The sequence below is a fragment of the Anser brachyrhynchus genome, assembly GCF_964034855.1.
Source record: "Anser brachyrhynchus genome assembly, chromosome: 1".
Classification (NCBI taxonomy): Eukaryota; Metazoa; Chordata; class Aves; order Anseriformes; family Anatidae; genus Anser; species Anser brachyrhynchus.
This window is the reverse complement of record NC_137694.1, coordinates 138,305,580-138,332,709: the sequence shown is the minus strand read 5'-3', so window position 1 is coordinate 138,332,709 and position 27,130 is coordinate 138,305,580. Positions and strand designations below refer to the sequence as shown.

General features: G+C 37.2%; 1 long non-coding RNA gene across 1 annotated transcript in view; it reads left to right on the top strand.

Annotated features, from left to right (window-relative positions):
- The window catches only part of LOC308193160, a 31,683-nt gene extending 5,039 nt beyond the window's left edge, over positions 1 to 26,644 (top strand). Inside the window, exons 2-3 of the long non-coding RNA XR_013949425.1 lie at positions 22,428 to 22,484; positions 26,316 to 26,644. This is a non-coding gene — a long non-coding RNA (uncharacterized lncRNA). The remainder of the gene's footprint in view (positions 1 to 22,427; positions 22,485 to 26,315) is intronic.
- The last annotated feature ends 486 nt before the right edge of the window (positions 26,645 to 27,130 follow it).

Genomic DNA, 27,130 nt, shown 5'->3' with positions numbered 1-27,130 from the left:
AGGAATGCTCAATATTATGAGAAGGAACATATGATGAGAAGGAATGTTTAACCTCACTTAACTTTCACTGTAAGGAAGTACAGCACCCAGCCTCCACTGTGGTCAGTGGTGAGAGAAATACTTCTTCGCATTGTGAATCATCCCCTCTGCGTTGGATGCAAATCCTCAGAGAGAAGAGCCCTCTGAATTCTGGAGCTCAGTTATAGCATAGTTAAGAAGGCAAACATTAGTTGAAGCCCACCGTAAAAGCACAGATGTAATTTGGTTCTTCTTAATGTGTCTTCCATAGGACTAATCTCTTTTCCTGACTTACATGTATCCATCTGTTTGTGTTTATCTCAGGAAAAGGGACCGATGGAGAATGTAATTTATTTCACATTGAGGGTTCTGAATAGAGTGGTACTAAGACATTAACATAAATGAAAAAAACAACTTCTCTTTTGACTTTCTGATCCATAAATATATACTACTGAAATTTCTAAGCTTCTGTGAAGTGAAATGTTGTATTGTACTGCACTGCATTTTCCTTAGCACTATCGAGTGATTTTGTAAATATCATCTTCACATAGTTTTAGTTTAGAATTAAAATTAAAAGCTGTTTTACAGTAGAAATAAGGCTGATTTTTCAGTCATATATATATATATATATATTAAGTTTTAGAAATACTTTCCCCCAAAATTTCATCAAGACATTTTGTAGGTGCATATGATCCTAAGTCCAGGCTTGAAAAGTAGCACTTATTTAATATACATGAGATAGCGTTCTCTACCACAAAACAGAGATGTGAACAAAGCACATACCGTCGTTCTTGTATAAACGTAATCAATGGAGAGCAGTAGTAATGATCCACAGATCCCTGGGATGTACTAGCAATCAAGTTTCAAATTCTACAAATGCATATTCTGCTCCCTAATTTGAGCAAAACCATGAATAACTTCATGGCTATTAACTATCTGAACTAGGCATGTTAAGTTGATGTAAACTAAAATAACACCTTCAATTTACTCTATAAATGTTATGCTAATATGCAAAAAACAGAAAGACCTGAGATTTTCTCTGTCTCAACTACTCATGAATATGAGCAAAGTTCCCCAAATCATGGGATTTCTTTAAATACAATAAATCTCTAAAGATAGTACATTCTGTGTTCTTTTTCCCAGCCTTACAGTTTTTGAGCACTACAAGCTGTATATTCAGACTTATTTGCAGTCAGGAGAAGTAGAAATAAATTGCTATTTTTTTAAGACCATTGAGATACATAATTGCATCACTTTAAGGAACTGTGTCTTTTTAGCAGGACTTTCAGGAGACACTTAAGGACTGATTTCAGTTAATGCTGAGTTTAAAAGCATAATGGGTTGGTTAATGTAGATAAATTGCAGCTGATTTTTTAAACTTTTGGATGCTAGCTAACTTTGAAGACTCTGTGAATTCTGCAGAACTGGAATTTAATGATGGTTGGTGTTGTACATTAAGATATATACTCCTATTCCTAACCCATTATCTTTTAAATTGACCTTAACTATGTTTGATTTAAGTACATTTGTTAAGGTGTGTTTTGAAACAAGGCTTAAATGACAACATCAGCATTTATTGGACTGTACAGGGGTTATAAATGATTGATTGTACTGCTTTAATCAACACCCCATTTCTTTTTGTAAGGAGACTGTGTCGTAAAACTAGAATGGACATTGGAGAGATAAGCAAGGAATTTAATATAAACCAGTCACAGGATGTGGTAAGGAATATGGCTGACCCAAAATAAAGTCCACATCTGTTCAGGTAATAGTGGGAGAGGGAGGGAGAAGAATTCAGGAATGCTTCCCTAGTTACTTTAACAGGAAACTCTGGATCTGTTTTTGTTGTTAATTCAGGAAGTGCCGATATATGAGGAGCTGTGACAGAACTTTAAACAAGAAGGAGTGAGCTCTGATTTTTGTAGTGACATTTGAATTTTCACTGCAGCAAGAAAGCAACCTTTCAAACACCTTGGGAGCAGGGCGGTGTAGAATTTCAACTGATTAAAAATTGTATATGACAGCTATGAAAGCTGCAAATGTAGTATTTTTGTATACCAGAAATAATGGTGAAGAACCAAAGGGCTTACCCAATGCAAGAAATATTACTTTGGAATACGCAAATTTTATGCTGCTATGCATTTGCATTGTCTCTCCAGTAATGACATTTTGGGATTTTTTTTTCATTAATATTTTTGATCTGCACTGTCCTTACTAGAGTCTTCACTGAACACCAGAAGACTTACGATTTGTTTTAGTATTGGCACTGCTGCATTGCAAGCATGTGCTATTAAGTGTTACAGTCTCCTAAGGTTTCTTGTGTGGTTTTGATTAGATTGGATTAATTCATTTACTGACATGACTGAAATATTTTTTAGGAATCGCTCTTGCTGTCTTCAAAATATAGATAAGAACAAATAAATGTCCATAATGGATCAGACTAAAGATGATCTAATTTTTCCTGTTTATATAAGTGATAATAGCATCTGCATAGGAAAGACTGTATGAACAGGGAATGTATACCAGCATACTTTTTCACCTCCATCAGGGATTTCCTGAGCTTTGTAGTTAATGGTCCTGAATAGATTCTTTTTCCACGAGTTTGTCTGATATGTTTTTGAAGTCATATAAACTATTAGCATCCACAACAAACTATCTAGTTATATTAATTTCACTTGTTGGTTTTGGGGCTGGATTTGACCTTAACTGCTAGCAGAACTCTATTGATTTGTTCTTATCTGGAAAAAGCATTCCAGATGACACAGGGAATTTGGTCTCAGGAGTACATATTAAACAGAAACATATTCAATGTTAATACTGCAATAATATACTCTGTCTTCGAGAGAACTTAGTGATATCATAGACATCTGTACTCAATCAAGTCAAACGTCTGAGCTGTGAACTGGTTGAATACAAAGATTGAAAGGCCTCAGAGTTATGACACCAATGCATGGAATTTCATGGATGACTTGTTTATATACATTTTCATTCTCTGAGTGACAGTAAAACAAATAAAGAAAAAAGGTGCAGATTTGTAGAACAGATTTGCCTGGAAACAACACTGTAACCTCTTTTTTTACAAAGATGAGGCTGATTTAAAACCCATAGTAAAGCATGTTGCAAAAGCATTTAAGTAAAGATCTACAATACTGCACCTGACTTTATGAGCATATAAATCTCAAAGATGGAAATGTCATTTCAAAGCAGCTATTTACCAGACAGAAAATACGTCTACTCTGCGCACAGACTTTGATCTGACTTTGTGGTTCCTTCATATTCGAATTCAAGTGATAATGTCTTTCTGACTATTGGCACTGAAATATGGAAGGTACAGAAGACTCAAGTGTTTATTGCTGTTGAGAAAACAGATCAAACATTTTTCGCTAGAGTATGTCCAAGAAAATGTAATGGTCTAAAACCCAGGAAAAATAAGCATATAAGAATCATATCAGTCTCTTCTGGCTGTAGGAGTGGACTAAAAATTCATCATTTTTATTAGTATTTTTGCTGCAGAATGAGTAATTACCTGAGTGACTTTCAATATAAAATATTGAAATATTCCACTCAATATACCATTTATAACTGATTACAGCCTCAAATTCTGTGTTGAAATTTTGAAATGTAAACCAAAATCAAATTTTTTAAGTTTTGTACAGGAATTAAATAATACAAAAAATGTTTGGGAAATTGTTCTGTCTCCTGATTTTTTACACCAACTGTTTCATTACTGAAGGAGTGTGCTAGAGTCAGGGCACTGTGTGGGGCAGCCCTGTGGGATCAGAGTTTCACTGGAGAATTCCTTACCACTTCTAGCATTTTTTCATTGTTTCCATGTGTATGTAGTGTATAGATTGGTTGCACAGTGGAGGCACATACTGAAGCATATTTTCGGAGTATTTTGCAACTAAACATACACATCATCACATAGTTTAGGTTTTCAGCAGCACATTGAAACATTCTGGTTTGAAATCAAGGTACCAAATTTAAATGCCTTTGAAAGTCTCACTAGGGACAGAAGGACAGCTTTAATGACCTAAATAACTCTAAAAGTGTCATCTCTGCTGCTAGGAAAGTACCAGAAAGGAAGGTAACAAGCTCAGAAGTGGGACCAGATTAAGGGGAAGTGTCTTGCAGTGGTCAGGCCACGGAGAGATGAAATTCATGCCAGTCCTGAGCATGTTCCCTGTTGACATAATGACATAATCTCTCCTGAATCAGAATCTGTGAAAGATGCAGTGGCTACAGAGCCCTTAAAGATCTCTTATGGACATACAAAAATGTTTCCTCCATTAAGTATTGGATGCGCAGGCTTTCAGACATCTTCCCTCATTAGTGAAGTACTAAATCATGGACTATTTACTAAACTACTGAACAGAGTGGAATACATTGAGTCTTTGTAGATTAATTAATTTCTTTACCAGGCTTGCATTATGACATATTGAAATAAACTGATCCCTCACCTCCAAAAATACCTGTTCCTGCCATGAAATAATTTAAGTTGCTGGGGTATTTGCAGAGTGTGTTATATATTTATACGAGAGCTAACAGACAGATCCAAGCATACAGTCTGTGTGAGTTAAGTCATGTATCAATAAGTCCCCTGGCAGCTTGAGCATGTATGTGAATTCATCCAATAGTGTGCAATATAAAGACCTTAAATAAGGTTTCTGGACAAATCTTACTCTTTTTCTTCCTATGGAATCATAGAATGGCTCAGGTTGGAAGGGACCTTAAAGATCATCTAACTCCAACCCCCCTGCCATGGGCAGGGATGCCACCCACTGGATAAGATTGCCACAGGCCCCATTCAATGTGGCCTCGAACACCTCCAGGGATGGGACATCCATTCATTGCTTCCCTGGGCAACCTGTTGCAGTGCCTCACCACCCTCTGAGTGAAGATTTTCCTTCTAACATCTAATCTATATCTCCCTTCAAGTTCAAAACCATTACTTCTTGTCCTATCACTACACTCCCTGACAAAGAGTGTCACTCCCCCTCCCCAGGTCTCCCCTGTAGACCCTCTTTAGGGGGGTGCTATAAAGGCTGCTATAAGGTCTCCCCAGAGCCTTGTCTTTGTGCTGAACATCCTTGGTTCTCTCAATTTTTCTTCATAAGAGAGGTGCTTCAGCCCTCTGATCATTTTCATAGACCTCATCTGGACCCGCTCTAACAGCCCCACATCCTTCTTGTGCTGGGGGTCCCAGACCTGGATGCAGTACTCCAGGTAGGGCTTCACAAGGACAGAGCAGAGAGGGACAGTCACCTCCCTCGACCTGCTGGCACTCCTCTGTTGATGCAGCCCAGGATGCAGTTGGCCTTCTGGGCTGCAAACGCACACTGCTGGCTCATGTTGAGCTTTTTGTCCACCAGAACCCCCAAGTCCTTCCCTGCAGGGCTGCTCTCAATGAGTTCTTCTCCCAGTCTGTACCCATGCCTGGGATTGCCCTCAGCCAGGTGCAGCACCTTGCACTTGGACTTGCGTATCTGTTGCGTAGGGGCACACTGGGGGCAAGGGGAGGACCCCTCCCTCTGCTCTGGGCAGAGGCAATGGTCCAGTCTCCCTTGTCTTGTGAGTCAGTCAAGTCCATAAGCTCCAGGTTGGAAGCTAGCTTGCCTTCCCCTTGCAAGTACATAAGGCTGGAGAGCTCCTCTCACAACACATCAATTCACTTGAAAACTCCATCCAGCTGGCCACACTAGCACCCATGACATCCACCTCTGCCTTCAGGCCCTACAGATACTTCCAGATTCTGGAATTCCCTTCAGCTGAGGGTCTAGGCAACTCTTTTGATCCTAGGGAGGTCTGTCTGGGTGTTGGTGATTGCCTGGAGAGGTTGTGAAACTCTGTCTGAGCTTCATCCTCAGCCTGGCTGTTGCAGTGGGTGGACACTATTTTTGTTTCAGTAGAAGGCTGCTTCTTGTTGCTTCCAAAATAGAAGAAAGTGGCCTACCTTCTGTCCTCCCTGCACAAAGTTCTCCTTTTATTTTTATTTTTAAAGTTCTATTTTTATTTTTATTTTTATTTTTATTTTCATTTTCATTTTCATTTTCATTTTCATTATTTATTTTTTACAATTGATTCAATTTTCTTATGTCCTTCAACATATACCTATTTCCGATTTATGTAGTTATTTGAGATAAAATTGGCCTGTTACAGAACACCTCATTCTCAACTCTCAAATGCTGAAGCTGGGAATCCCCTGCATCTCACTATGAGGGTTTCTGTTGTTATACATCATTAAAAAAAATGGTTCGGATTACAACTTCAAATTCAAAGAACTACTGAAATTACTAACTATGGACTTCTGATTCCACCCTTTGCAGTAAAACAGCAGTGACTATAACTATCTCCCTTCCCCAGAAACTTCTGTATTCCAGCAACTTCAAGGATACAGCTGTGTTTAAGAAGCTCACCTGATGACTAATACTAAGACATAGCCCATGTTTGCTTTATAAATTCCCTCCAGTCCTGTCATCCCTTTTTAAATACAAAACAAAACAAAACACAACACACAAACAAAAAAAACCCAAACCATATATTTTGTCTTAAGCTTTTAAGATGCTTACCTTTTGTCAATAATCACAACTCTCCAGTGAAAATCAAATGCGAAAACCCTCTGCATTGTTTAGGTATAATGATAATGACATAATGAGATTCTTCCTCTGACAGGGAATCAAAGGATGGATATTACAACATTAGTAAGTTGTTGTTGTATTTAATTCATGGACTTTCCAATCAGATATGATGTCAATGATGCTGTTTTTAGGGCATATTTGTAATGAATTGCATAAGAAAGAAAACTCAATTCCTAGTGCTAAATTTTGAGAAAATAAAACGTTGGAAAGCATCACCTTATGAACAAACCTTATCCGAGGCTGAATACAACTGGAATATAATGACAGATGTCAGTACTGCAGTTGGTGGTATTAAGGTGGCTGCTGCAACCATATTTAACTGTATTTATGATCCCATGAATTTATTCTGGGAATTTATTATTTATTATTAAAAGTATTTATGGTCCCGTAGTCTTCATGTCTATGGTTCTCTGGCAAGGTTTTGCAGTGTAGTTAAGCTACACACTGCTGTCTTAAGTTATGTGCTTAGGTGGCTTGGAGTTTATCTGTGTACAGCTGTGATAAACTCAGTGCAGGGATCATTCTCTTTGGTCCTTGTAGATCCTGCTGTGAGCTGCTCTGTGGTATGCCAGAGTGCAGCGAAGATAAGGAAACAGGCCTGGACTGGCTTAACACAGATTCATGATACACATACTCTAAAATGTATCCAGAATAGAGGATCCAGCCCACTGATTTCTCTTTTATTAAGTGATAATATTTTTTACTGTTTTCTTCTGAAACTAAATTAACTAAAATTCAAACACATTTCCCAGTGTCTGAAACAATGAAATCTATTTTAACCCTAACTTTGAGAAACAGAAAGAAAAGATTCCTTTCTTAAAATGGTGGAGGATTGCAGGATGTCATTGGGAGTTTTGTCATGTGTCTCTAGGGCTGCCTGATTTTGATCTGGAAAATCCCATAGCCTCTAATTGACAGGAGTAATAAGTCTCAAAAAGCCTGCCAAAAATTGCCATGCTTTTTAATATATATATTTAAAGCAATATTTGGACAGAAGTATGCAGTGCTGTTAGGTGAGGCAGTTGTTTCTGTAAGCTTATGGACCAGAAAGCTGCTGGGGAGTGTTACTCATGTCTGAGGTGGTTCTAGTTACGGGAATTCAGCTCACTGAAATTTTGGGCATAACAACATCTGGAGCTCACTGAAGTGCTGCTGGGGTTTGGCCAACTCACAAGAAAGAAAAGAACAAAATTTTCTGTAATAGTATGTAAAAGTTTTCAAGATATTCTTGCCTGAAAACCCATGCAATCTGATGAGGAGTTGTACTTGATACTTCTTTAAAAGACACCAATGTTGTCACAGCTGCTTACCCACTTGGAAGGTATGTCTCAGTTTTAGAGGTCCACATTCAGTCTCCTTTACATTGTGAACAGTCCCAGTGAAATTATTGGGAATTAACTGAAGAAGAAGGCAAGAGCCAGCTTAAGTAAATGTATCAGAGTAGAGGCCCAAATTTCAAACATGGAGCCACAATCTGTGTATGAAATATGGAAACTGGAGGAACATCGTTAAAAAATTCTCTGAGACTCAGGGAATTCAAGTAGGGGAGTTCCTAATGAAACCCACATATTTAAATACATTGATCAAACATTTTTCAAGTATCATAGTTATCTAAAAACATACACTTTTTTTTTTTTACTTGTAGCATGTGTTTTTAAAAGCTTTCATTACATGCTTCTGCTTTTAAAAATCAAATTTACAGCCTTATTTTCTACAGATTGGCCATGTCCAGTCCCCATTATTTGGTGCTGATCTTGTCAATTTATGCGATACCTGAAAAGGAGGAGAAGAGAGCCAGTGCCACATGCAGTTAAATACAATATAATTTGTTTTATCTACTGCCTGTGCATAGCAGTATTAACTACAGTATCGTTTACTGGTTTTCTGCTCTTCAGGAATGACCTATACTGGGAAAAGCATTGTTCAGCTCTGGAGACCTTTCCCTGCTACTCTGGCCAAAATGTTGTGCTAAACCTGACAGAAGCACATGTCTCCATTGCTTCATACTGTGGGTGGTCATTAACAGCAGAACCATTTTTTTTCCAATTAGGCTAACGCTTTTTGAGAACATCTCAATTTTATTATCTGATGTAGGTAAATCTACAAGGCACAGAACAATGAACAATCCATTATTTATTCACCAGAAATGTGTTGGATTATCATCGTCTCTATTACACATACAAGTGAGGCATCAGGGGGCAGCAATTTCCACTCTTTGGCCAGAGAAGAGTCAAACTGAAATCATCATATCTATAGATAAAATTCAGATGATTTTTTTTCCCCCTTAGTGTAGAGTGTCTGAATATATGAAAGATTTTAATACTGGTCTAAATTCCAGCCCCTCAAATTTGGAATTGATTCCAGTTCAGTGAAGTCGGAAACACCAAACTTTGCTCATCATATGCTCTACACACATGGGTAATCCAGTGGTTCTATGATCATACACAAAATCAAATGTATGTCTATGAATTAGCAGATGTGTGGACTCAGCATGGTTTTCTATTGCTGAACAGAGTTGTTTTGAAGTTGGGATAGAGGTAAAGGTCTAGTAAGGCCTCAGAACAAGACACAGTGATTATTGCTGGTAATTTCAAGCAGCTTGGCAATGCTTCAATTCAAGCACACTGAAAATATTAAATGAAGAATTAATTGTTGTTGTAACTGTATTAGAATGACTGAAACTTTTTTTTTTTTCAGGAATACTTTAAAAGTTCATTGTATAGACAATTGTCCAACTATTAGGTCTCATTACTGGTGTAGCAAGTAATAAGTTCTCCAGTGGCTTATCATGGCACAGCTCTCTTTCAGTTATTTTAATTAAAAAACAAGTTTGTTTTATTTTTCCTAAACTTTTTGGTTCAGTTATTCAGGAAAAAATGATACCATAAAATATTCATCATACTCTGGGGGAAAAAAAAAAAAAAAGGAGGGGGAGGGGGAAGAGCAGTAACAATTTTCATATGATATGTAAGAGTAGACTGTTACAAAATTTTGAGATTTTAAAAATATGAGACTACTGTTACATGAGGGATAGAAACATTGTAAACTGGTAAATTGACTAGAGGTAAAAGGAGTGCTGTACTAGACGCTTGTTAAGTTTTGATGGTTAAAAAATTCATTGAATCAGTATTGAGCCTGCAAGCTCCATTTAAAATGAAAAACATCTGCTCAAGGGCTGTTCAAATGCTATCCAGAACAAATTAATTTTGTCTGGAGAGAAAAATACCTATGCAATGGTTAGGTACAGTTTTGAAAAGATAAGCTAATATGAATTTGAAAGAACTGCACTACAAGAAAAGGGAAAAGCTTATTCCACCTCTTTTTTTCTCTTCCTTTTTTTTTTTTTTTAATTATTATTTCTTATGCTCACTTATTTGTCTGTGCTAACACACCAAAATGCCAATATCTAGATTTTCTCATTTGCAATTCATAGTGAAGTTCCTCCTTACCTGTAAGACTAACATTTTCCTATATCCTTTGATGGGCATGTTGAAATAATGAATCCCTATGGATATCTGTTTGGCATGTTACATCACATTGTAAGTGAATTGGCAAATTAAGCAACATGAGCTTAATTGAATGTGTTCAGTAGTGTATGCTAACACACAGATATTAAACAAACAAGCAAAGAAACAAACAAAAAACCCAGCCCAGTCTAACAGGGCAATCAGACTTTAATCTCCCTCTACAATTAACTAACTGATCTTGTATCTTTCAGCATCAAAGAATCATGGACATATTGTGACTTCACTTCCTTTTTTTTTTTTTTTTAATTGAACAAATTTATTTAGATACATGCTGATAAAAAAAAAAAAAGTTGCTTCAGAAGGGAACTGGAATTATTTAAGGCTTTTCATTGTATTCCTGGCATAGTGCTTTTGTCAGGAATATAGTCTAGTAACTGAAATGTGCTTATCTTTTGCAGAGTCAAATCTGAGGTATTTCTACAGAATCTCTTTGCTGTGCAAAAGCTCTATATAAAGACAGTCCTATTAGCAAAGCCCAGACATGAGATTTGAATCTATCACTACCAGTAATGCATTTTTGCAAGTGTTGAACACTTCTAGAGAAATACTCATAGATTAAAGAAGCAACAAAAATCTTTCATTTTTCCGTTTGCTACAACTGACAGCTAAGAAGATCACCTGTGTCTCCAACAGGAAGCCTCCAAAATGTTTAGAAGTTGTAAATCATTAGCCATTAACATTGTTTTACTGTTGTAAATTTTGAGCCCATACTCCACCATTCTGAGGATATAGTGCTTAACCAACACCATTTCTTCAGAAAGGCTGCCTTTTCCAAGGAAACGTTCTTAATTTCCTGAGTAGATGTAATTTTGCACCTCATTGTCCCTTGCAAGATATTGCAGGCTACTTTTCTTTCAAGGACACATTGTGGTGATTTAGCTGAAGCTAAACTTAAAACAACTTAAGCAACCTATTTCCGTGGTATACTTCTGTCCAAGGTATGGTTGATTTAGATTTTTGTACTGACCTTCACAGCCTTGTCGCGGAATTTGATTTTTTTTTTTCTGTTATGTCAATGCAAAGCCACACCTTGGGGCTGTAAAGGAATCTTTACAAAGCTCTGCTAAATGGAATTTGCATGAATGAGTCAAGATCATCAAGTCCAACCACCAACCTGACCTACTGAGTTCCGTCACTAATCCTTGACCCTTAGCACCATGTCCACATGTCTCTTAAATACCTCCACTGATGCGGACCCCACCACTTCCCTGACACACCCATTCTAATGATTTTTTACTCAGGAAGAAATGAGGAGAACTAGATATGGTGGGAGGGTTCTTTACTTTTGTGTCTTCTGACTTAGAAGGTAACATTAACACATAAAGAAATTTTTACTGAAAATTCTCATGAATTTCCTATAATAAGTGCAAGATGCAAAATGTTTCTAAAGACTAATTTTATTTTATTTTCTGTTTATTTAGAAATAACCCATCAGGGCAGCTGAGTTGTATTTCTAGTTTCTCATGACCTTTAGTCCTTCTGTGGGGCTGTCCACATTTCACTTGATGTATGGTACTCTCATAGATCATTAGCATGTAGGTCTGAAAATACTTACCGAGTCCTGGAAAATATTCATTTGGTCCAGAAGTCTGCTATTGCAATAAAAAGGCTTTAAGCTCACGTTCACAATCACAAACATATCAAGCATCTCTTAAAACTCACTAGGGTGGTTGCCTTCAGGTCTCCAAAGGAAAGATATTCAAGAACTAAACTTTCACTCTCATTTCAAGCCTAACGGGTTTATGAACTTTCTGGTGAGGCACTATTGTGCATTTTGGACCAATACAGTTAAGCTGCATCACAGAAGATAATGAAGCAGCAGACGCAAGGATACAGCACTGCTAAATAACAATAATAATAATAATAGTTATTATTTTAATTCTCAGTCTAAAAGCAGGAAACATCCTGGTTTCAAAAAAAAAATTAATTTTTCAATAAAAGACAACAAACCTTAACAGGTGGAAGGAGAGAAACTTGATTTTACTTTTTTGTTGTTGTTGTTGTTTTTGTTTTTTAATGATCTTATTCACATTTTGACTCTCTTTCTTCCCAAACTCCACTATACCCTTTTCCTCTTCCATCCCAACACTCATCTTTTCAACCTTGAATTCAGATATTTTGTGCCCCATTTCCTACTATTTTCTCAGGTACTTCAAGTACTTCAGGCCCCCTAGATTGCAGCTCTTGAACAAGAAAAGTGGTCCTTTGACTTGTCACCACTTTCTTTGCTGACACTATACATACTTTTCCTATTCAACACCTTCCTGTTTCCTCCACTTACAACGTTCAAAAACCCCTCTCTCCCATAAATTAGAAACCTGGGTTAACTTGGTTGCAGTTGCTCACCTCTGAATTATTGAACTCCCTTCCCCAGAAAGTTGTATTCCTTGCTTTGCAACAGCTGCTTCTATTTCTGTCTGCACTTTGTGTGCTTTTTAGGGCTCTATTCAGGAAATCCTGTTTCTTTAGCTTCAACCATACCTGTGCTTTTTAATTCAGAAATGCCTCTGTTTTGTGCTTTATAAAGAGCAGATACATTAAGCATATACAAAACATCTACTCTGAGGGAATAGCAAGGTGGGAAGGACAGAAGTGCAGAGGTGACACAAGGAGTGTCTTGTGGGAGGGGGGACTGGTGAAGTATGCATTGGTGTAAATGTAAATGCAAAATCATAAAAGCAAAATGGAGAAACAAGCAAAATCTGGTCAGTGACGTATCATTTACTTCCCTTATATGACTCAACAAACCAAGTGGGTCACCCAGTTTTACTAGGAATTTATTCTCTCAGTTTGCTTGTACTCGTCAGGATGTGAATATGGGCTGTTGGCCATGGAGCCCCGTTTGAGCAGAAAGGCTGGTGGTATCTGGACAGAGCCTCAGCTCCCTGAACACTGGTGGATTAGCTATGCTTGTGGGACAAGCCAGATACAAGACACTTTGGGTAAGCTGTTCAACACCAAACAGAGCTGCTATATAATGCAATTTAACTACACGTGCTCGGCAAACACATCCAAAAAGTGGCTGGATTTTCTTCTCTAACCAAGTGGCAAACATATGTAATGGCTGTTGTAGCTGATAGGGTCAGACCTAAAACTCTCACTCATTTCCCAGGAAGAGTAGGAAAATTACAAGGGAACAGGCTGTAGTCAGACTACTCAGGAGAGGGAACAGAAGAGTCAGTAGCACTGTCCATTTAGCAGTTTGTTCAATATGTGTGTTTCCATACGCCCACAAATGTGACCTAACTTCTTGTTCCACCAAATTAGTAAGAAAGTCACTATGAATCATTCAGTTACATGAAGTAATTAGAGAGTATCCAGAAAGGAAGAGAGACCAAAGTTCTTTGTGCATTACCTCAGTTATGGCTCCCAGCCCCGGGCAGGGGAAACCACTTCTGCAAGGAGACTGGGATTCCTGTAAGGGGCTACTAGAGTACTAGAGGGTCCTCACCGCACCTGCTCATAGCTCATCCATCAAGATCCCCGAGGTCCCCACCATATGATGCAGGCATGTTCCTGATATCCTCTGTCTCTCTGAGGTAGGTCAAACAACACATGCTTCATTTTGGCACTTTCCAGTGGATTTCACAGCCTGGATCCTTCACTGAGCCAGCTAAGTCTTGAAGTTTCTGGATGCCTCAAACTGAAAAGCTCTCAGACTCTGCAGTGTGCTATACGTGCTGTTGACCAATTTAGAAATAGGAACATACACACAGGAGATACAGCAGCTTGTGTTATAAAAAGAGATTCTAATTATGTGCAAAATACATTACCTATGCAATTTGCAAAACACCGCTAGCTTTTTGAGTGCAGTCATCACCAGTGAATTAGCACATCAGACTGGAATCAGAGGATTAAATGATAAACTCCTATGAGTATGGGGAAAAAAAAAAGACAAAAAATGTTATATACAAAGATTTCTGGCAGCTGTTGAGAGTTGAGTGGAATAGCCTGATTCAATAAAAGACTCAAACGTTGAATGCCGAACCTACATTTTAGACATATAGGCCAAAGATTGCATTTCTAATAATCCCCACTCAGATTGGCTGGAGAGACCCCAACCTCATTTGTCTCTTTTTGTTAATTTTGTCCATTTTGGTTAAACTTTAGGGTTTTATTTGACATCATGTCTTTTCATTTTCCCAAAATTACTCTACTCTTAAAACTTGTTAAGATTTTCATTTGTGTGTTACGGTAGCTATATGATAATTAGTCTTTATAAATGCATCCTGCTCATGAATATTTATTTATTTACTAATTAAATTTACAGGACAGTGACATCTAGACTAAATATTTTCTCTGCTGATTTTTCCTTTTTTTTTTTTTTTTTTTAAATGCAGTTTCCACACCTCCCTTTTTGCTGATTATTTTAATGTGGAATATTTCAGATTTTTTTTCCATTTATTACAGTGAGTTATATATAATACAATTAGGTAATTCTTTATTTGGCTTGCAGTTTTGCTTCACTATTACACTGTGCTCTTTGCACACAGATTGTTGTTTGCTTCTTTTGAGTTCATCTTCTTCACTAGCCCTAACAGTAGTGTTATTATCTTGTGTTATGGCTGTTCAACCCCCTCTTATTTCTTAATATTCTTTGATGAGCATTAAATTTATAGAGATATTTCCTGCCTGCTGTGATTTTCAATTGCTTCCTTTGGCTTGCTGTATATCTGTTCATTTTTCTGTTTCTATAACCATGTTTTTTTTTTATTATTATTTTTATTTTTTTTCCTCTCAACACAGCATTTGCTCTGTAAAAGCACTGCAAATTTTAGCTTATTATTTTTATATTATTTAAATCAAAATAATGAAAAATATAAAAAAGTTCAGGAGAGGAGTGCAGAATTTAAGGTTTTATATTATTTCAGTATCACTATAGATACACTTACAGATAAGGATTTTGAATCGGGCCTGCATTTTCACTATGCTGGATTCACACTTTCAGTTGTAGCTGTTCAGCTGTTATTTTGTTAACAGCAAATCCTTTTATGGAATCTTGCACAATGTCTTTCTAATTATGTCATTTTTTTAAAAATAATACTTAATAAGAGCAGAAACTGTGTTAGGAAAAATGTAAGTTGCCTAATATGTAAGTTAGACCTACATAGCATTTTTTGCTTTTCAGGTAGTGTTTTGGTTACAAAATATCACTGCTTTCAAATAAGGATGTCCTATAGAAGCCTGTTGCTGGAGAGGAAATTGTTACCATGCCATTGGTGTGCTGTGATTTTCCACCACCCACTACACTGCAGAGAGCCAGCCAAAAAGTTAGTTAAAAACACAGCAGAACTCCAGTGTTTCTACTCCCTTTAATGGGAATTACTAACGTTTATTATTATCCTGAATAGTATATATTGTGATCTCCCTAAAAATAGCAGCACATACATAAGGAAAGCAGCAGACTGTAGGACTAATCTCACTTAGTTCCACCGGTTATGTATTTAAACTCTGAAGGAATTCAGTTTTGAATAAACATTGAAAAACTGCAGACACCTTAGGCCATTTGAATGCTCACATGTGAGACAAATACATGGGTATTGTGCCAAAGGCACAGGACACAGAGGAATCGCAGTGGGTGCACCTTCCAGTGCATGGGTTGCTTAGGTTTGGGGTGGGAGGTGGTAGACTGGGTCTCACTTTCATCAAGCGGGACTTAGTGGTCTGAAACAGCAAAAAATGTGTGTTTATCCAGGCACACTCCCAATTCAATGACTTTTGAAAGATGTTGCTTGGAATGAGAGTTCAGCTTTGCTAAAATGCATAACCAGCACTGTGAAGTGCTGTGTGGAACTGGATTTTGTGTTTCACTGGATCCATTACCTCTAAAAGTCAGACATTTGCTGAAGGCACGATATTTTCTTGACAACTGTGGAATTCAGTTTTGCAAGACAAAAATAACATTGAATGTTAAAGCTGGAAAAAATCTTTGCTATAATCCAATCTGCTGCATGAAAGAAGCTGTAAACTATGAAAAAAACTCACCACTTTACACATGAACTCTGCATGAAACCTATCATTTGGTTTTGAGATAGACCTTTCTTTTCATAGAACTAATTAATCTCGGTTTAAAATATTGACCAATGATAAGTTCACCATATTCTTTACTATATCTCAGCATGAGAGGTTTTGAGATAAAAATGTAGCTCCTGTCACCTAGCTTTCTCTCAGAAGAACCACAAAATTTGAAAAGTTCAGGTATTTCTTGGAAGATAAAGATAGCAGGCACTAGATCAATGCTAGTATAATGGGAACTATTACTAGGTCAGAAAGGTCAGATAGAAAGTTACAGTTATTACATACAGGGTTTCTGAAGAGCAGGAATTTCTTCAAAAGAAAGATTGTGATCCAAGATGAAATCATATAATTCTACTGTAAAGTCAAACACTGTAATCTATCCTAAATTAAAAGCTATTATTGAAATTGTAATAATTTTGATTGTAAAGGCAGTACTGCTAAAATAATCCCTATTTCTGTTATTTTAACTCTGCTCTGGTAGTGTTTTTCAGAAAGGATTCAATTTGTGGTGAAATCAAGTTGGCCAGTGAATAACTGAATGATTGTTCAAGATTTAAGTTGCTGTGCAGCTTGACTGCCATCTCCAGTGTGGCCATATTTCAGAGTTCAAGTATGAAAAATGAAGACAACTTCTAGTTTATAACAACAACAACAACAAAAAAAGTCTAAAAATAAATAAATAACATTTCTATAATGATTTCACAGTAAAATTTACTTTCAACAAATTAAAATGTATGTCACAATTCAGAACTCAGCAAGTTTGTTTTTTCATTTTTCTTTTAAATATAGATTAAACTAAAATAAAAGCCTATAAGATGTCAAGACCAATTTTCCTTTAAGTGTGAGTGAAAAAAAATTAGGTCTCTGAATCAACTATTGAAAGTTGGGTGCAATTTTAATGGTTGTTGAGTACTGTTTTCCAGATGATTTAGTGGTCTGTTTGATTTCAAGTATCAACACTCAATAATGTTGGTTCTAATATCCCAAGGACCTATGCCTTAGATTTTGGATTCAAGGAAGATGTGTTTATTTTTTCTGGACATATACATGCACATACTTAAAATGTATGCTGAGGAATAATAAACTATGTGAAATATATAAATTATTCATAGGTAGCTGGGACTTTTAATAAGTAATAAATATGTAATCTCTTAGTTGTTAATCATCATGGTGTCAATTGACCTCTCAAGAGGTGAGTTTTTTCTTATGATTTGGCTTATGATTAGAAAAGTTTGCATCTTGTCATTTGGCAATATTACTCAATAACTGTGGTTGACATTATTGACTGTAATTGCCTGTCATTATATACAAAGAATTTAGGTAAACTGAAACAGGTCAACTGCATTAACTTTGACATACAAATAATCCTCAGTAAATGATTATTTCATGAATTAGTTGACAGTGATGAAAACACTGCATTTATTAGGATATTTATTACAGGTTGTAAAACTGCTTAATGTTCACATTTCAACAAAGGGTGGCTGTTTTATTTGGAAATGGACATACCCAGGTAGTTCCACGCTGTATGGAGGGAGTTGCTGGCATGGGCTGTCACAGGAGACATCCTGAGCTTGGCTTCCACTTTTGCTTCTCAATGCAATTACTCAGAAAACTGAAGACCCCTGTACCACATGACTTTTATGCATTGCTGTGTTTGTCAGGGAAGGTGAGGAAGCATTGTTCAAAAATGAGAAGATAAACCAGAAGGTAGGCTGCTGGAGAGAGTCCTCCATCCCTCCATGAAATGTAACTTCAAGGAAAGGTAAGGTGCAAGTAGCACAGGAAGCTTGACACTAATCAGACATTAGCTATGTTTTTTCTCTGGCAGAATTATTTTATTGGACTACCAGATTTATTTTCCCCCCTTTATGTTTATCCTTTAAATCACGCGCAGGAGTTATAGTCTTCATTTTGCCAAAGAATATGGCTTAGGAAAAAATATAAAATTTGAAGAAATATAATTTAAACATTATTTTCAGGAAGGAAAAAGCTCTACAAGATAATTAACAGCAGAATGCCTTAAGAATCCTACAGTCTATTACACATTTTGTCTGCTTGCTTTTCAAAGGCTGGCAAAGCTCATGCAATAGTGAAGTGGTGACAAACATTATTCAAAATTAATCAAAAGTCAAGATGTATGAGGACCCTCTGAAAGCTGCAAGAGTGTTCAAACTGAGGAATGAATGGACTCACAACAGTGTTAGCCTAGTGCCAGACAGTGGGCAACAGAGCAGAAAAACCTGTTAAGAAAGAAAATGAGATTGTGAAATGGGAGAGATTACAGTTCCACTGTATAAATAAGACTTTCCTAGCTGGAATATTCTCAATTATACATGGCACTGTTGTAAAAGTGAAAGTGGTTTCTTCACAAGGAAATATCAAACAGATTGGACCTGTTTCCTGCTAGCCTAGATACATAAAGTGAGACTGAAGAATAACACACAAAACATTCTGAAAGAGGTAACTAAGATCTTTATCCTTTCTTGTGTTACTGCAGTAAGGTACTTCCAGTGAATCTGAGAAAAAATGAATTAAAATTAATTTCAAAATATATAATCAACCTATTGATGATACATGACCTATGGGCCACAAAGTTGTGTTAAAAGAATAAGACCTTGAAACTTTAAAATGCAAGTGGCCTGAAGCAATGGAAAGCTCTCAATGGTCTCATGCATATGATTGCCCTTTGTATTTTTCTCAGATGCAGCTATATCTGACTGATGTTAGAGATGAGATACGGTATCAGTGGTCTGATCTGGAATGAGAAAATCTACTCTACACTGTTTTCTTAAGAGGAAGAATGAGTCCATTAATACATGGGAATCTGCTTTCACATCATTCTTTACTGGAATGAATTGTGAAGCCCTCCGATAGCTGTTCCAAAGGCAGGAGTTCTGTATTTAATATGAAGCAGGTCTCAGAAAATACAGCCAGATAAAGCAGGGAAAGAGCAGAATCACTGGGATGAGCTGAACAGATAGCGGGGTCCAGTTATCTTACTGCTTTCAGTACGGAGTGTTGGGATAATTTAAGTAAACCATGAAAATTCAGAACTCAAAATACATGTGAGATCTGAAGTGTTTTTGGGTATCCGAAATTACTAATTTCATGGGAATCATTAAAAAAGGAGTGTGAGCATGTAGGATTAAGATTCTAAGACCACAATACCATGTGTTTAAGACTTCACAATATTTATTGCCTCAGAAAGTATGTGATTTCTTCATGTTTCTAGCATTGCTTCTTGTGTTCTTGTGAATGCCTTTTTATTTTTTTTTCCTTTTCTTCTTTTGAAGAGTTTTCAGATTGGCAATGAAGTTATTTATAAATCAACACTAAGAAAAGAATTATGCCTCCACAGTCCACAGCATGGAAATGAGAATAATCTTTGCCTTGCTGTTTTTTCTCTCTCTCTTTTGAATAAGCTGTTTGGCTTGCAGTTCATCCTTTGCTATTTAAAATAAACATTTAACATTTCACAAGCACTGCTTTAGAGTCTGACCCTAAACCAACAGAAGCCAAAGCAAAGAATTGCATTGACATCAGTAAGCTTTGGATTAGCTGTACAATACACCATCAATCACTTTTTCTTTTGCATAGGACTTCAAACATTTTGCTACCATGTGGAGGATATTGATGTGGAAATACTTTGCAAGGAAAATTAACAGGGAATGTAGAAGGTCTTGCAGTAGTACCCAATTAAAAAAAGATAATAGTGGTCAGGTTGTAGCAGCTGCTTTCTATATCGTTACATTTAGTGTCTGGATGTCCAACACAGCTTAACATAAAGGAGAACAAGTTTGCTTCCAAATTTCTCCTTCTACATAATTACATTTAGATTATGGGATTTTTTGTGCTTTTGAGAAGATGTATTTATGTTACACAAGTATGTTGCATGAATATTGTATGTTATAATTGCTTAACTCTTTTGTCATTTCCTTGACCTTTTTCAGAAGAGGAAATCATACTAAAAAGAAAATCTGAGGAAAACACAGAAGGATCCAAATGTAGTGCAATCCCCCCAGTTTCTGGCAAATTTTCCAGCACAACACCCAGGGGGATGATCCCAGCCAAAAGAACACTTTGGCAAACAGAAGTCTGAAATAGCAGACACATATGCTGGGAAAATTTGGCTGTTGATAAGCCAGAGAGACCTGGTTAAGGACCAAGTAATTTTAAAGTCTGCTGAAAGATCATTTCTGAGCTGGTTTGGGATTTAGGGTATTTCACTGTCAAACTGATGATCTAACAGTGAGGGTGTGCAAGAGACAGAGATTTCCAGCATTACTGTAACTTACCGAACATTATAGTATAATTATTAATAAAAAAAAGCGCTGTGATGACTTGTGAAGGAATGTGGTCTCAGTTACCATAACACCCTGGGGTCATTTAAAGAACACGTATTTGTGTGGAAAAAAATCTGAAATATTACAATTGCTTATTTTGCAACAGCTACATGTGCTACATAGTTTCTTTACGATGGTTATTTTTGCTCTGGAGGGAAAGTATATATATTACTTTATATTTCTCTAGTAAACTGAAACTTAAAAATCAAGCACTTGCCAAATGTTTATGAACACTTCCTAGCCTCAAAATACATTCTAGGGGTTGGGTGTTATTGTCTCAAGTTTTCATGGAAGAGAAAGCAAAATATTCATGATTAACCACAAGAACATAGTTGTCATCATGAACTTAGCCTCCTTGGTGCATGAATCATCTTTTGTTGAATATGCCATACCTGAAATAATGGAGCTTTAATTCCTGCCTGGGGATGTTAGTAGGGCACAAATAACAATAGTTGGGGAAGAAACCTGTAGCAGAAACAGAAATATAGCCCTTGGGTTTTTCAGCACCCAGTGTTTCCTTGAACAAGATAACACATTTCATGTTACTGGATAGTTAGTCATGCCTCTTTAATATTTAACTATAAAAGTAAGGTTCTTTCTTGGAAGGGATCTAGAGAGTAGACAGTAGGAGTTGTTGCAGGAGATGCAGACACTGCCTTTTCTCAGGTACATCAGCTAATTTTCTGCAGCAGCTCTTAGCCCTAAACTGGTGTGCTTCCTTCCCAGAGGACTGTTTTGAAAACTGTTCTTCATAAAACACGAACATTAAGGATCATGAGATCCTTTCATGAGAGAGAAGGATTTGCTTTTGCCTGGTTTTGTTTGTTGCATCCTGGACCTTTGTTGTTTCTAGAGTATTTTGTTCTGCAGGTGTTTGAAAGGAAATGACTTTCTGAATGCTAAGAAAAGTCTTGCCCTTGTATAACTTTGTCAAGGTGTATTACAAAGTAAATAAGATACCAGGGAATAATTATAAGTTTTTTAAAAACTCAATCAGAGTTCAAGTAGTGTTATCCTGTTGGAAGGGGATGGGAAGGCTGAAGGTAGGTGACCAAATGTCTTGACTCTTTTGGTCAAATACAGTTTATTCCTGTAGGATTACACACTTATGTATGTCGGAGAAAAAAATGTTTCCTGAAGAAATAAGTGAGTGACAAGTGTTTAACCAGCCTGCTGTTGATTACATAGTTTTTGTCTGTTGCTATATCTATGACCCTTATTAAATGCTATAAATTTGTAAAAATTCTGGGAGATAGAAAAGCCAATTTTTATTACATCCACAACTGAAATAACTGTAATAGTCCCTTTGTAATTCTGTACTTGCTGTATACATCTAAGTTTCTAACAATGTGAAAAAGAGGCTTTGAAACCTGTTCTTTGCTTTGCAGAAAGCAGTATATTCATTCTCTGGAAAAATAAAACCTGCGCTTGGCCAATATTTTTGACCATCCCCCAAAGAACTGGAAAAGATAAAACCACAAGATTTCCCTCTCTCACACTCACATGAGCAACTAGTTGAAGACAAAAGATGCATGAACACTCCACCCCGTTATTGTATAAGCTATCTTGGTACACCACATAACCTTTTGCCAAGTCAGAGCTGACGATTCTGATATTTCTGCAGCCAGTGATGATTTCACAGACAGCGCTACATGCCATGTCTTGGCAGCCCAGATCTGAAATATTTGCAGGGTCAAGGACTTGTTTCTGAAAGAACTGCTTTAAAAGTTTTTTCATGCATTTGGTAGTCAATGTCTTGCATGCTAGTCATTAAAACACAGTTATCTTTCACTGAGCCTGCATTAATGGACCAGTAAAAGTAGAATATGTGCTCAAATGCTTCATAGATGTTTATTGACCCACTTGTCATTGCTGTTTTACAGAGGAGTTTTCCAAAGGAAGATGGCTGAAATGCTGCTGGAGCTGCCACAGCTCAAATAGTGAGTGGGGAGTTTCAGAGAAACAGTCACTCTTGCTTGCCAAGATTAGTAGATGGGGTATTTCAGTGTAAGTAATGAAGTCGTGCTTAGCAGTTCCTCTGGGATACTTCATCAACATGACAATATTCACCTGACTGAAATGGAGCAGACATACTTGATGAGGATCTTCATGAGTTACTGGATCTGTGCCTGTCAGAAGGATTAAGTCAAAGGAAAGAACCTGTGTTCTTTTTTTTTTTTCCTTCTTTTTTTCCTTTTTTTTTTTTTCCTTTTTTCTTGCTGACCTGTGCTTTGGCAGAGGCTCATTACAAATTTGATGTAGGAAAGAAAGGGCGCAGCAGCCCTTTCAAGCTCTGGGAAGAAGAACCACAAGCAGAAAAGGCTTGCATTTTGTTTGGCCCTCAGCTGTTCAGAGGAGGCCATATGGTGGAATAAGCAGGAGGAGAATGAGTTCATTCCCTCTGAAGGGGCAAAAATCACAGCTCTTCATACAGGGAAAGGTGGAGCTTTTATTTTAACTTGCTGAGAATAGCCAAGGAATCTAGTAATTACTCTGAGCAGGTTTATGTTAGAGGGGCACTGTCAAGTACTTTATAAAACAGATTATAAAACTCTTCAGCACTTCAGCACTTTCTCTTAAATGCATGAAAATAATTCTTCCATTACCAGTTGCAGCCTTCAGCATTTGGCAGCAGTCTGTTCCTCCTCCTTACTTTAATTTGTATTTAAAAAATGCCATTACACATACATTACACGTTGACTCTGTTCTTCAGTGGCTTGTAAGTTCACCTCTGCATATCTGCTCTACAGAGACCAAGCTTCAGCATGAAGCTATTACAACTAGATGTAAAGAAGAAATAAAAAGTGGTAAAGGGAAAGTAAATTGAAATATTAACAGAAATGCCTCTGAATATTTCTTTGGCCATGGGCATCATTACAAAAGCTGACATGGCACAGGAAATATTGTTGCTTAAATTGCTGAACCCTTCTGAAGGACGGATCATCAGAATTCCATTTCGCAAACAATAACCTCAGCCACAGGAGCTAATGTGAGGGAGAAGTCTGATGACAGGGCCACAGGGTGATGAGGAAGCAACTGTAAATGGGAGAGTTTGTCTTCCAAGTCTAGGATTATGTTCTATGCCAACCTCTATGTGTGTGTGTGTGTGTGTGTAGGGGTGGGGGAGTTGAAAAGGAGTGATGCCACTCCTTCAGCCTTTTCTAGTAAATCTGTCACCACTAAGTGAATTGAAATGAATTTCTGGTGAAGAGGCAGTTCCAGAGGAATGAGGATTACATCTCTCCCTAAAGCTTCTCACCCTCTTTTTATCCTGGCATCCTATATTATTGTATAACATTTCCCAATATAAGGATCAATTCTTTACTGTATTCACTATTCACTATTTTGAACTCAATCCTTTCCAACCCTACTATGGCACCGGGGAGTGTGCATGGGGTTCCCTTCTAGTCTGCAGGAATGACTTCCTTTGAGGCATTGGGTCTGAAGACTTCCTCTCCCTTTGTAGAAAAGCTTGTTTCTCAATATTTGAGTCAGTCTTGGTTTTCTGTTGCACATCTGGGTCTGCACAGCAATCCCTGGTTTTCTCTGTGGAGCTGTTGGTAGCTTTCTTCAGGCGAGGTATTTACTAGGAACGGCCATCTGTGCAAATGCAGGGCGGGGAAGGGCTGGCTGAGCTACAGCTCTCTAACAACGAAAAGGATCTGTGCTTATTGTGGAGCACAAGCTGAATGTGAGCCAGTAGTGTTGTGAAAAAGGCGCTCTAGGAGGCACATTGTTCTGAACAACACAATAAGTGGTCCTTCAAGTCTTCTTGAAGATCTTGAAGCCTCAGTTGGAGCACTAAATATTATTTAGAGTACTGTAATTAGGAAAGGATGTGAACCAGTTGGACAGAGACCAGAGAGGAACACTGAGAATGATCAGAATATGGAAAAAAATGGCTTCAGAAGGGTGACTGCATAAGCTGTTGTTTAGCCTAGACAGAAGAACAAAACAAAACAAACAAACTGCTAAAAGGAACATGATAACTGTCTTCCATATAGTAATGGAAACACAAAAGACTTTTTACCTGATAGCTAATTGAAATAATGGGTCTGTAGTTCAACAAGCGGGGTAATTGAGTTGAACAAAAAACTTTGTCATTGCTAACAGCCATAAGACTGTGGAATAATTTACCCAGTAGGTTTGTAAAGTTTTCCCCAGTAAAAGTATGTATAAACAAACATGTTAAACAGACACCAAAGGGAATGACATCTACAGATAACCCTTCTGTCAGGCAGTGGGTGGAGTAAATTGTCTCTCAAATTTCTTCCTGTTCCTATTTCCCATTTTTTTTTCATATTAAAAGAATAAAGCACAGTAAAATGCAAAGTTTTTCAAAAAGTCCATATAAAAGCATTTCATGTTATTGTCTGCCCATGCTTTGTTGGAGAGGAAGGTAAGTCCAAGGTAAGTCCAAAACTTTTCAGACTATCCCAGTGTGCATCACTATATGCCAATCTGAAAGCCTTCCTCTCGGAAAGAGAGACTTTATCTGACTGGGGTGCTTAGTTCTCCAAGTCCCTACATTTTCTGAATGAGCTTGTTAGGCTCAGTGAAAAGTTGACTTAAACTATGGCTCTCCCAGGATTTTCTAGTAACCTTCAAGTTTTTCCTGCTAGCTGTCTTTTCCTCGTCTTGGGATGAATTGTGAGGTCTAGTGGAAAACACACAGAAAAGGAAGATGATGATCCTTCTTTCCTGTGTTTTTCTAAAAGCCTCTGTTATTTACTAGAATATAAGTTGTACAGGAAATCTACTCACCAAAACAGCATGCTTAACACATAAATCACAGAACATAACCACATCTGTCCCAAAAAATTTTGGACATTACAACACAATCCACACCATTTTACACCTGACAGAAAAACTGCAGACTAACCTATTAATTCCTGCTTTACTTCCTCTTTCTAAATGTATCCTGTTTTTGAGTAAAGACTACCGTGACTGAAAGAAAGTTATGAGGGCAATTTTCTTCCCCTCTCAAAATAATTTCTCAATCTATCCTTCAAAATATAACAACGTGAATGAGCAAATACAACATTTCTTCAAATTAATTATCTATAGAAAATAAGTCAAGTAGATTAGAGTGTTACTGTCAGTCCAATTCAGGTTTACAGTTTAGCTTTTGTGGAAAAATTTAAAGTGACAGGTGTAACCAAACTGTTGAAAGTTGAATCATTGTGAAATATCTCTACTTAGTTCTGATACCAAGTTTGTACTAAGCCTTACAACCGTATTATATTACTGAAGTGTGTTGTGCAAATCCTTTATCTTCATAGCAATAGTAATCACACTGCACTTTTAATTTTCCTTCTTTTTAATATTGAAATTTTAGAATGAATAGGATTAATGAAGATATATAAAATAGCATTTCAAAATAGGTCTTTAGGTTCTACTTACCTATTCAACCAATACAGTTGCAAGTTTATTTTGAATATGCACTTATGTCTGAAGCTGTTTTCCCCAAATCAGAAGACAGATGTCAGCTCGGTCATACACAGGAGCTGCCATATAGTAAGTGGAGAGACCAAGGTATGTCCAGGTTTGCCTGCCATGCTCTGGTGTGACAAATCTCTTTCCAAAGGTTCTCAGTTTTCCTCTATTTTCTACATTCTCTCAGGTGTCCTCTAGTTTTCTCAGGAGTCCTTAGACAGGGGAGAAAAAAACCCTCTCACAAGTACTTCAAATTGGTACCACACAGCCTGATTATGAGGATTTAATTTTGAAGAGAAAAAAAATTCAATACTGGAAATACTTGTTTTTACTAGGAAAAGAAGAGAAGTCAGAGCCTGTCCCCAGTGACAAGATGAGAGGCAATGGGCACAAACTGACACACAGGAAGTTCCTTCTGAACACAAGAAAAAACGTTTTACTGTGAGGGTGACCAAGGTCTGGCACAGGTTGCCCAGAGAGCTTGTGGAATCTCCCTCCTTGGAAATCTTCAAAAGCCTCTGGGACATGGTGATAGGCAACATGCTCTGGGTGGCCCTGCTTGAGTCCTGCTGGACGAGATAACCTCCAGAAGTCTTTTCCAACCCCATAATTCTGTGAGTCTATGATTTATTTATATATGACTCATTGGTATGCATAGGGATATCCATCAATCATATCAGTTATTTTAATAACACTTCAAAAAATTCCAAAATAGTTTTGACTACGATATTCACATCTGGGAATTTTTGCATTTTCCATGGCACCATGAGGAATGGAAGCATTTGTTCTGTTCAGATCAATTGGGCCACATTAAATCAATCAAGGAACTGAAATAGTTTTTAGCAAATTAGCAAAGGTTTGTGATAGACATTAAACTCTCTAGAGGCTATTAGGAGTGAAACCATCATAAATACATACTCTTTAAAAAAGCTAAACAATCCAAAGAGGTAAACTTAACTGTTTACCCAACATATATATTAAAAGAAGCCAACACCCACCAGGACTGAATTATACTGGAAGTGCAGTAAGTGTGTTTCTAGCAATTTGATTAGCAAGGATTTGCTTTGATAGCAAGGATTATTTGCATTTCCCAGCCTATAGATATCTTTACTTAATATGTACAATTGCACAGGGGAATTCTAAATGAGAA